Below are 13,017 nucleotides of genomic sequence, written 5' to 3'. Positions count from 1 at the left end.
GACCGAACGGTCCCAAAACCATCCTTCACTCTTCCTCTTTCTATGAATTTCAGCTAGGTGAAGAAACAAAGATGAGTTCTTGTTTTCTTCACCAAATTCTTATTTTATTTTTATCAATAAACTATATAATAATGAATATATCAATAAACTACTTAAAAAATATCAATTCATTATTATACATATAAAATATGCTTATTTTGCTCACCAAAACCATCATGGCCGGCCACTAACATTAAAAGTGACAAATTGACATGCAAACCCACTTATTTGCATCATTCAATAATTAATCACTTAAAATAAGCCACACATATATTCAAAGCTTCTCACATAAGTCCTTTTTATTTAGAAACACATTCAAATTGACAAAAATCAAAGCATTCAAATTTGACACATGCATGATCACATATTTTAGACATAAAATATTATATTCAATTATTTCTGTGACTCAATTTAGCGATCCTGAAACCACTTCCCGACTAGGGTCAGAATAGGGCTGTCACAACTCTCCCCCCTTAGGGATTTTCGTCCTCGAAAATCTTAGTAGCGACTAGGTTAGGATAACGTCCACTTATTGAATTATGTCTATATAAACATTAGCTCATCAATAACAATTGTAATTCATTACTGCTTTCACATCGATCTATAAAATCACTTTCTTATCTTAAATCAAATACATAAACATTTCTACAAGTATACACATACATCTCATTTTCTTGATTTCATAAGCAATAATCACTTAATTGAATTTATACTTGCATTTCAAACACATATAAATCACATATTAACATGTATAATACATAACATCAACTCACATATTCATAACCCACATTTTCATTCATGTATAAGCTGTAACCTGGCCGAAAGTATACATATTCTCAAACATCCCAATGAATATCCTTTATAACTTTATCACATCTCAATATTCAACTTAACTTATATCCAAAAAAAAAAGTCAACTTCCACGTACCTGAACATTTAGTTCATTTAGCACATTCAATCATAGTTAACGTTACCTGTATACAGTCGAATAGGCATAAAGCCTAATATAATACACTGGCATGAGATTTATTCTAGCGCATAACTCGTATATCCAAAATTATTAGCATTCATCAAAAATTCTTACAGACTTTCGAATGTCGAAACTTAATCAAAATAATTTCTTGAACAAGATTAACAAAATAGTGTCCATTCAACAATAGCACATATAACTTCATATACCGAGAATCTCATAGACTAAATCTATAACACATTTTCAACTAACCACTTAAGTGTACATATAACATAAATCCATTCCTTAACAACATTTCCACCACTTTTTTTTCACGTATCCACTTATAACAAAATTATAGCCGAAACAATAATCAATCGTTAATTTATAACTATTAATCCCCAATTCAAACTCAAATACTGAATATCAGTATCTAATTAAAATTCAACATCTAACTTTAATTCTACTTCCTAACATCTGTCAATTTAAAGAGCGTCATACTTGTCTGAGTATGTCGTTTACTTAAAGCCATAGTCCAACCATGGTCTTACATGTTATCACATATCGAGTCAATGCCATGTCCTACACATGGTCTTACACAACATCTCAAATAATGCCTTCGTCCCAGACGAGGTCTTACATGAATATCATTTCACACACTTAGTGCCCACTGATCGATCTCGCACATATAGTGCTCGGTTGAAGAACTCGCACACACAGTGCCTCAATTACCGATCTCGCACACATAGTGCTCGGTTAAAGGAATTTGCACACATAGTGCCTCTAATCATTCGCACACATAATGCCCATATTCATTCGTTATTACACATTGAAATGACTTAACCAAGTCTATAAAACATCATATATGTACACTTTTAACGTATTCTTTCATTTAACTTTGAATTCATATAGTAATGAACACTTAAACCTTGCTCGAATCACCAGCATTAAGCCTGCTAGACAAGAAGACCCGAATACAGATCACCGGCACAAAGCCTGCTAAGCACGAAGGCCTGAATACACATCACCGGCACGAAGCATTCTAGGCACGAAGGCCCAAATACACATCACCGGCATGAAGCCTGCTAGGCACGAAGGCCCGAATACACATCATCGAGTTTCATGCATATTTATTCACATTTTAATACATTTCATATAGCATATCGTATTTTTAATTCACTTACTTCGTTTAATTATATACATATCATATACACCTTGATATTATATGATAGATATCATTTACATGTAGGCTCATTCCAAATACATTATTTTCTCTTTAAAGTTCTCATTCACATATTTAAAACATAACATCATATATAACATTAACAAAGCATAAACTACACAGCAATTCCATCTCTAATAGATGACATATATATATTTCGCCCATTTACATAAAATCCTGAACCAAAATATAACTTCTCATGCATACAATATACATCACTATTATCCTAATATACTATTCCATATTTATTTCATAACACATTCAACAAAATTACTTTTAATTTCAATACTTCAAATGTATATCATACTTCTATTCATACCTTTCTCAATTTTGACACATCATAAGCATGTTTCAATCCTCTCAATACCATCTACTACAGCTTGATCAGGATCGAAATTCATTATATTATGAAAAACACATTTTAACTGTTAGAAATCATCACACTATCATTTTATCACTTTATGGCATGTATAGCTAGACTCACACGTGCTACGTTAGTCCTAGAATCGACTAAACCGTAGCTCTAATACCAATAAAAAAGTAACACCCCTATCCCGTAATCGTCACCAGAATAGGACGAGACGTTACCAGAAATTAAGAATCGAATCAGAACAGTAAAATTTTGAACCTTTTCTTAAATAAAAGATCATTTATTTTTATAATTAATAGACACAAACAAAGATCAAATTTAAAACTTAGAAAAGTAAACTTCCATAAGATACCATATTCGCATTGGTTATATACAATAGTCAAAATATCGTTCTACTTATAGTCTATCCTATACATGCTATAAGCTAAGTCCAAATCACATGATTACCACAATAGTAGATAGTGTGACAAAGTGCTGACGATCCCCGAGCTAATAGTAAGTGTAATGCCCCAAATTTTCGGGAATTCTGTAAAGGTTGTAAAATTTAAAATTCTATGTTCTGCTTGTTATGTGTAGGATTAATCATGTTGGTGGGCCTCTAGAAGGCCCAAGCTTAGGATAAAACCCGGTAGTTTTAATTAATTTTAAATATGTAGGGGAAAGGGGTTCTGATAAATTGGGCTTTTTAGGAATTATTTGTGAAAAATGGATCACAAGGAAGCATGTGGTAAAGTGGCTAAGTGACGCCACTGGGAAGGATGTTAGTGGCATGTGGAAGCTTGGGGAGTACCCAGTTTCAAGTCACAATGACAGAAAATTAAGTGATTAATTTTTTATGTACAGTAAATGGAAGTAATGTAACTGAAATAAAAGTCTGTCAGGAAGAGTTTAAGAAGGTAAGGGGATTGAATAAGGATAAAGATAAGGGAGGAAATCTAGGAGCTGATCAAGGAGCAAGAGGTGGCCGGCCAAGGGACTCTAGCATGGGAAATTTGGCTAGGTATTGTAGTAGTGGGAATTTCGGCATTTGGGGTATGTTGTGCCGAAATTCTGATCATATTTTCTTCTCCTCTTCCTTCTCCATAGCCGAACCCTTCTATCTCTTTACTCTTCATCATATCCTTAATCTTTTTATTTTTAGCCTTATAAGCTGAACATCATAAAAAGCCGAAATCCCGAAAGCTTATTCTTTTTGTGTCGATTTCTTATAACCAAAACCACATCTCTTCCCTTCATCATTTGTGGCCGATTCACCAGCCCTCTAAAACCCCAAGTTTTGACGACAAGACCATAGCAAGACCCTCTCGTTTTACCTTTCTAAACACAAGTTGCAAAAAAGCCGAAAAACCCCACATTAAAAGGGACTTGGCCGAATACTGAAGTCACTAAAATATCGACTTTTGTTATCATCTGAGGGCTTAGATCTACATCGGGATCGAGTGGGAAACTCATTGGAATTAGTCACTAAGGAATCGGTGGTAAGTCTTCGCCAAAACTTAGTCTTCTTACATATTTTAGGAAAAGCCGAAATCCCTAAAAGTTAGGGAGGTTGTCGATTTGGACTTGTAACCCTGAGGGGTCGTAATAACTATTTTGTTTTGGTAATAGCGTGATTTAGAGGCAGTTGATCAAGGGCTTGGACAAGTGGAACGATCGGATCTTTGGAGTTAACCATATTTCGGCAGTAAGGTAAGAGCAATAAGGGTTTTAGGCATGTTTGGCCGAATGTGGTAAGGGACTATATACTCAATTTTATTTCGATATTTGGAGTAATATTAAGTGATTAAATTGTAGGCAGTTCGTGTGTAGATCTCGTCGAGGAAATCCCCAAAACAGGTGTGTAACTGACACCCTTTCATAGGCTAGATCGGCAAAAGCCGAAAAGCCGAAATGCCGAAAAACCGGTATTTTGGGCACTTGCGAGTGTGCGAATACTCGTAAGACGTATGGGTAATTATTACTGGTAATCAAAAGTGATAAAACTGCAGTATGCACGATTTCGTGCATTTTGATATTTTGGGCTTAATGGGCCAAAACTGGGTTAATGGGCCAACGAGCCCAATTCGGTAAGAACGCTCCGTAAGTGTTTCTGGCTAAACGTAATGACTACGATATGCATAAAACCTGAGAAATAGTTAGATTTACTAGAATACCCCTATGTATGCCAAATTACCATTATACCCCTATGTATGCAAAATGACCTCTATACCCCTAGGGTTAATTTTGTCTGAAAAGCATGATGAATTAAATCTGTATGATGCATGCCATGAATGTATATCTGTTGCATGGGGACATGGGTTATATTATGGAGGAAGCGTCCTGGTGGCTATGCCACAAATTATCTGTTCTGGTGGCCTTGCCACATATATCTGTTCTGGTGGCACTGCCACAAAATATCTGTATCTGGTGACTCTGTCACATTTTCTGTATCTGGCAGCCATGCTGCATATTTCTGTGGCGTGTAGCGGTTGGGTGGGTCGAGTAGTCTCCCCACATGGTGAAAGGATGGTATGGGGGTGTATGTGGTTGGATATGGTTGGGTTTCTACATAAGCATGATTTATCGGTTCTGATCTGTTCTGGGTCTATGGGCTTTATTCTGAAATCTGTCCTGGGCTAAGGCCAACTTGTTTTAATTCTGTGGTTTGAACTGATTTAGGCTATGGTTGGGTTGAATTACACACTGAGTTTCCAAAAACTCACCCCTTATTTTCATCCTCGCAGGTAATCCTCAACCATAGTGGGCTTGGAGCTGTGAGGGATTCGGACTAGCCACATGTTTCTATGAACCTGGTTTCTTTCTGGTGAACTGTACGTCCTTTTAATTTCATTTATGGTTTTGGGTTTTAAGTGTAATAAGGCCCCTTACTTATTTTTATGGTTTTGTTTTACTTTTATTATTTTATTTTATTATGATGAAAAAAAACTATGATAACTACGGAAAATGGGTTAGCTTTAGGACGCATTTTCAAAAACATTAAAGGATTTCAAAATAACACGATTACAAATAAGACTTCCGCTAAGCAAGCATTTTCAAACTTAATCATTTTCTTAAGATAGACATAACCAGACGGTTTTCTCAAAATTATACGAGTCGTTAAGGTGTGGTAATGGTGGTGTGCATGTCTAGGATTGGATCCGAAGGGAGCTTGGTACTTAAGCAGTCCAACGGGCTCACCTCCTCTTTCCTGGTTTCCTACCTGGTGCACAGCTTCTATTCACTTTAACCTACTTTTAAAAGTATCTTTTACAACACCAACTAAGTTTTCCAACCTAAGTAATACGGAACATTTTGAACGCATCGATGTGGTGCACCGGATCCAGTCATAACATCTAGGCCGGGTTTGAGGTGTTACATTTAGTGGTATCAGAGCCAGATTGCAACAACTCGGCTGAGGAATGGGTTTTCAAAAACGAAGATTTTAAAAAAAAATCAGTTTTTAAAAATCTGGACTTCTGAAGGTGGCATTCCGAATCTCCAGCCCAAGCCTGTAAGTATTCTGAATTTTTCTGAATATATTCTGAATTATCTGTCAGTACTGAAACTTTACTAGAATACTCTAGATAGGATGCTACTGAAACCCTAGAAAAGCTTGCTAAAAGACTGAAACTGTAGCTAGACGTCGATTCTATGAAAACCATATCTGAATTACTATTTGAATCATAAAACATTTGTAATAATCACTGGAATGCTAAAATTAATGCATAAAATTCGTAATCAGATAATACGATATGAGTACGCGAGCAGCTCGAGGTAGAGGCCGTGAACGAGGCCGAGGAAGAGCCCGAGCGGGATCTTCATCTTCGAGACATATGCCAGCGACAGAAGCACCGGTACCATCAGCAACAGAAGTAGAATCACATGATCGTAGTACCGGGGATGATGCCTTGTCGCAGGCAATGCTTCGAGTTCTGGAAAGGGTTACCGGGGCAAGTTCGGGCAACGAAATTCGAGGATCGATTTTTGAACGACTCCGGGCTAGTGGAGCGAGATCTTTAGGGGTGTATCTGGTGTAGCCCCGAATGTGGCAGAATATTGGTTGGAGGCCACGGAACGAATTATGGATGACTTGGACTGTTCTGTGGAGCAAAAGCTGAAGGGAGCCATATCGTTGCTGCGAGATGAGACTTATCAGTGGTGGCTCACTGTGAGGGATGGAACCCTAGCTGATAGGGTTACTTGGGAGCTGTTTAAGACAGCCTTTAAAGGAAAGTACGTCGGGGCAAGTTATGTGGACGCCCGTAGGAAAGAATTCCTGAATCTGGTCCAAGGAGGCAAAACTGTTGCTGAGTACGAGGCTGAATTTCTGAGGCTGAGTAGGTATGCTATGGGAATAGTTGCTACGGAGTATGAGCGTAGCGTTCGCTTTGAGGATGGACTCAGAGATGACCTTAAGGTGCTGATTGCTCTGCAGAGGGAGTGTGACTTCGCGGTTCTGGTGGAAAAAGCTAAGATCGCTGTAGAGGTAAAGCGTACTGAGAGGCAGAACCGTGAGAAAGATCAGAACCGTTTCTGGAGGGATTCTGGACCTTCGGGTGGAGAAAACAAGAATGTAAAAAGGGCGAGAATGGAGGAGCCAGTTCGAGCCGTTCCGATGAATGTGGTTAGACCGCCAATCTGTGGGGACTGTGGTAAGGTACACCTGGGTGAGTGTAGGAAACATTCTGGTGCTTATTTCCGATGCGGATCTATGGAGCACAGAGTTAAGAACTGTCCACAGAGAGCTGATCAGGCTCAGGTTGCTGTACAGAGGGTTGTTCAACCCATGAGTGGTGGACCACAACCACCGAGAGGACGTGGACAAGGTAGGGGCAGAAATGGAAATGGTCGAGGTCGAGGAGCGCCTGGCAGGGGAGCCAGAAATGCTGAGGCTCGATAACCAGCGTTGGTGTATGCAGCTCGTCATCGAGAGGAGGGCGATGCACCTGATGTCATAACTGGTACGTTCTTAGTTTTTAATATGTCGTAAAATTAATGCATAAAATTCGTAATCAGATAATACGATATGAGTACGCGAGCAGCTCGAGGTAGAGGCCGTGAACGAGGCCGAGGAAGAGCCCGAGCGGGATCTTCATCTTCGAGACATATGCCAGCGGCAGAAGCACCGGTACCATCAGCAACGGAAGTAGAATCACATGATCGTAGTACCGGGGATGATGCCTTGTCGCAGGCAATGCTTCGAGTTCTGGAAAGGGTTACCGGGGCAAGTTCGGGCAACGAAATTCGAGGATCGATTTTTGAACGACTCCGGGCTAGTGGAGCGAGATCTTTAGGGGTGTATCTGGTGTAGCCCCGAATGTGGCAGAATATTGGTTGGAGGCCACGGAACGAATTATGGATGACTTGGACTGTTCTGTGGAGCAGAAGCTGAAGGGGGCCATATCGTTGCTGCGAGATGAGACTTATCAGTGGTGGCTCACTGTGAGGGATGGAACCCTAGCTGATAGGGTTACTTGGGAGCTGTTTAAGACAGCCTTTAAAGGAAAGTACGTCGGGGCAAGTTATGTGGACGCCCGTAGGAAAGAATTCCTGAATCTGGTCCAAGGAGGCAAAACTGTTGCTGAGTACGAGGCTGAATTTCTGAGGCTAAGTAGGTATGCTATGGGAATAGTTGCTACGGAGTATGAGCGTAGCGTTCGCTTTGAGGATGGACTCAGAGATGACCTTAAGGTGCTGATTGCTCTGCAGAGGGAGTGTGACTTCGCGGTTCTGGTGGAAAAAGCTAAGATCGCTGTAGAGGTAAAGCGTACTGAGAGGCAGAACCGTGAGAAAGATCAGAACCGTTTCTGGAGGGATTCTGGACCTTCGGGTGGAGAAAACAAGAATGTAAAAAGGGCGAGAATGGAGGAGCCAGTTCAAGCCGTTCCGATGAATGTGGTTAGACCGCCAATCTGTGGGGACTGTGGTAAGGTACACCTGGGTAAGTGTAGGAAACATTCTGGTGCTTATTTTCGATGCGGATCTATGGAGCACAGAGTTAAGAACTGTCCACAGAGAGCTGATCAGGCTCAGGTTGCTGTACAGAGGGTTGTTCAACCCATGAGTGGTGGACCACAACCACCGAGAGGACGTGGACAAGGTAGGGGCAGAAATGGAAATGGTCGAGGTCGAGGAGCGCCTGGCAGGGGAGCCAGAAATGCTGAGGCTCGACAACCAGCGTTGGTGTATGCAGCTCGTCATCGAGAGGAGGGCGATGCACCTGATGTCATAACTGGTACGTTCTTAGTTTTTAATATGCCGTATACTGCCTTAGTGGATATTGGATCTACTCATTCTTATGTTGCGTGTGCCATATCTGGGTCTTTGGGAGTGCATTCTGAGGAGATAGTGAGTGAGGTATCTGTGTTAAGTCCTTTGGGTCACTCGGTTAGGGTAGACAAGCGGTATAAGGATGTACCCTTAGAAACTCAAGGTAGGATCTTTCCTGGCGATCTAATGGAGTTGCCGTTTGGAGAGTTTGATCTCATTCTGGGAATGGACTGGCTTGTTAAGCATAAGGCGACTCTGGATTGTGCTGCTAAGCGAATGGTGCTAAGGACCACGGAAGGGGATGAGGTTATGGTGATAGGTGAGCGAAGGGACTATTTGTCTAATGTGATATCGGCATTGAGGGCTAAAAAGTGGGTTCGAAAAGGTTGTGAGGCCTATTTGGCATTTGTAAGTCAAACAGATGTATAGGGGCTGACAGTGGATAAGGTTAGAACTGTAAAAGAGTTCCAAGATGTCTTTCCGGAGGAGCTTCCGGGATTGCCTCCAAACCGAGAAGTTGAATTTGGAATCGACCTGTTGCCTGGGACAGCACCAGTGTCCGTTGCACCATATAGGATGGCACCGAAGGAGTTAGTGGAGTTAAAGGCGCAAATTCAGGAATTGCTGGATAGGGGCTTTATTAGGCCAAGTGTGTCTCCATGGGGAGCACCGGTGCTATTCGTGAAGAAGAAGGATGGGACGATGCTCATGTGCATTGACTATCGCCAGTTGAACAAACTGACGATTAAGAATAAGTACCCTCTGCCGAGGATTGACGATCTGTTCGATCAGCTTAAAGGAGCTACTGTATTTTCCATCAAAACTTAAAGGTAAGAAAAAATCAAGTTCTTCTCACACATACCATAACCGAAAGTTCCATCCAACACTCTAAATTCAAAATTTTAGTATGGCTAGGTAAGAAAAACGTGATGATTAACCTGAACAAACTAAGATTTCAAAAGAAAGATTAACAAAATTTACTAACCTTCTCTTCATTCAAAAGGCCGAATGCCTTTGCCCCCCCTCTTTTCTTCTTCTTGTACGGCTAAGAAGAACAAGGTAATAACCCCTTTTTTTTACTTCTTTTATTATCCTTAGTATTTCTTTTATTATTTCCTTTCCTTTACATAAAATAATGACCACTTCATGGAAATTTACCACATATTCTAATATATGCTCCATCATGGCCGGCCACTATGTATAAAAAAAGGAGTATTTGACATGCAAAGCCATTATTTTCACTACATGCTTTAATAGGTCCTTATAAATTAACCTATCACATTTCAAAGTTTTCTCACATAAGTCCTATTTACTAAAATTCAGCTACAATTAAACAAAATTCAAATATGAATTTTTCACACATGCATATATACATATAATAAGCATCAAATATGACAGCTAATTATTTTTATGACTCGGTTTAGCGGTCCCGAAACCACTTCCCGACTAGGGTCAATTTTGGGCTGTCACAACTCTCCCCCACTCAAGAAATTTTCGTCCCCGAAAATCTTACCGGTAAATAGGTTTGGGTATCATTCTTTCATCGAGCTCTCGGTTTCCCAAGTAGCTTCCTCGATCCTGTGTTTGAGCCATAACACCTTTACTAACGGAACCCTTTTGTTTCGCAACCCCTTCACTTCACGAGCTAGGATACGCATCGGCTCTTCTTCATAACTCATATCGGCTTGAATTTCAACCTCCGACGGACTAATTATGTGTGAAGGATCAGATCTATAGCGTCGAAGCATCGAAACATGAAAGACGTCGTGAATCTTTTCAAGTTCAGGGGGTAAAATCAATCGATACGCAACTGGACCGACTCGTTCGGATATTTCGTATGGCCCAATGAATCTCGGACTCAACTTGCCCTTTCGGCCAAATCTGAGTACCTTTTTCCAAGGCGAAACTTTAAGAAACACTTTATCTCCCACCTGATATTCAATGTCTTTTCGTTTCAAATCCGCATACGATTTTTGACGATCCGTGGCTGCCTTTAGACTTTCACGGATTACCCTTACTTTCTGTTCGGCATCTTTAATCAAATCGACTCCAAAAATTTTACTTTCACCGAGCTCGGTCCAAAACAATGGTGTACGGCATTTACGACCGTACAAAGCCTCGTAAGGTGCCATCTTAATACTTGATTGAAAACTATTGTTGTAAGCGAATTCAATCAAAGGTAAATACCGTTCCCATGAACCACTAAACTCGAGGATGCAACATCTCAACATATCCTCAAGTATCTGAATTATCCGCTCGGATTGACCATCGGTTTGTGGATGAAAAGCGGTGCTAAAATGCAGCTTGGTACCCAAAGCTTCTTGCAATTTCTTCCAAAATCGTGAGGTGAATCTCAGATCTCTATCCGACACGATAGAAATAGGTACTCCATGTAATCTCACAATCTGAGAAACATACAATTCGGCTAGTTTATCTAATGAAAAATCCGTACGCACGGGGATAAAGTGAGCCGACTTAGTCAGTCTATCAACAACAACCCAAATCGCATCCTTCTTGCTTGCTGACAATGGCAGTCCGGACACAAAGTCTATTGTGACTCGATCCCATTTCCACTCGGGTATCATGATCGGCTGAAGTAATCCTGAAGGCACTTGATGTTCCGCTTTCACTTGTTGACATATTAAACATCTCGAAACAAAGTCGGAGATGTCCCGTTTCATACCATGCCACCAAAACCGACGTTTCAAATCGTTGTACATTTTCGTACTCCCCGGGTGAATTGACATTCGGCTACAATGAGCTTCGTTCAGAATCATCGAAATGAGTTCTGAATTTCTTGGAACACACAACCGACTTCTGAACCTCAAACAATCGTCATCATCAATTTGAAATTCGGATTCCATATTCGGAATACATTCAGCCCGTTTTGCAACCAATTCATCGTCGACTTTCTGAGCTTCACGAATTTGATGAATCAATAATGGTTTGGCCTTTAATTCAGCTACTAACACATTGTCGGGTAGAACAGACAAGTGTACATTCATCGCTCGTAAAGCAAACAGCGATTTCCGGCTTAAGGCGTCCGCAACCACATTAGCCTTTCCCGGGTGGTAATCAATGACAAGCTCGTAATCTTTCAACAACTCAAGCCAACGTCTTTGTCGCAGATTTAAGTCTCTTTGAGTCATCAAATATTTGAGACTTTTGTGATCTGAAAATACATGGCACTTTTCGCCAAACAAATAATGTCGCCATATTTTCAAAGCAAATACGATGGCGGCTAGTTCGAGATCATGGGTTGGATAATTTCTCTCGTGTGGCTTCAATTGTCTCGACGCATAGGCCACAACTCGACCTTCTTGCATCAATACGCAACCCAACCCGAGTAGGGATGCGTCACTATAAATGACAAACTCTTTGCCTGATTCGGGTTGCACTAAAATTGGAGCTTCAGTCAAATGAGTTTTCAGTTGATCGAAGCTTTTCTGACATTTCTCCATCCATTCGAACTTAGCATCCTTTTGAAGTAGCTTCGTCATTGGTGTGGCTATCATCGAGAACCCTTTTACAAATCGTCGGTAATAACCGGCGAGCCCCAGGAAGCTCCGAACTTCGGTAACATTTCTTGGAGGCTTCCAGTTAAGTATGGCTGAAATTTTGCTCGGGTCAACTCGAATACCCGATGCGGATACCACATGACCCAAGAAACTAACCTCTCTTAACCAGAACTCACACTTACTGAACTTAGCATATAACTTCTTATCCCGCAAAATTTGCAACACTAATCTCAAGTGCTCAGCATGTTCGGTCTCATCTCCTGAATAGACTAAGATGTCATCAATGAACACAACTACGAACCGGTCCAAATACTGTCTGAAGATCCGATTCATCAAATCCATAAATACCGCAGGGGCATTAGTGAGCCCGAACGGCATCACTAAGAACTCGTAATGACCGTACCTCGTTCTAAAAGCAGTTTTGGTTACGTCCGAATCTCGAATCCGCAACTGATAATAACCCGATCTCAAATCTATCTTTGAAAACACTGAGGCTCCCTTTAGTTGAAAAAACAAATCATAAATGCGCGGTAATGGATATTTATTCCTTATCGTCACTTTATTCAGTTGACGATAGTCAATGCACAATCTCATGGTTCCGTCCTTCTTTTTCACGAACAATACTGGTGCACCCCAAGGTGAGAAACTTGGTCGAGCGAAACCTCTATCC

This window comes from Gossypium hirsutum, chromosome A05 (genome assembly GCF_007990345.1).
Source record: "Gossypium hirsutum isolate 1008001.06 chromosome A05, Gossypium_hirsutum_v2.1, whole genome shotgun sequence".
NCBI classification, from domain to species: domain Eukaryota; kingdom Viridiplantae; phylum Streptophyta; class Magnoliopsida; order Malvales; family Malvaceae; genus Gossypium; species Gossypium hirsutum.
This window is presented reverse-complemented; position numbering follows the sequence as displayed.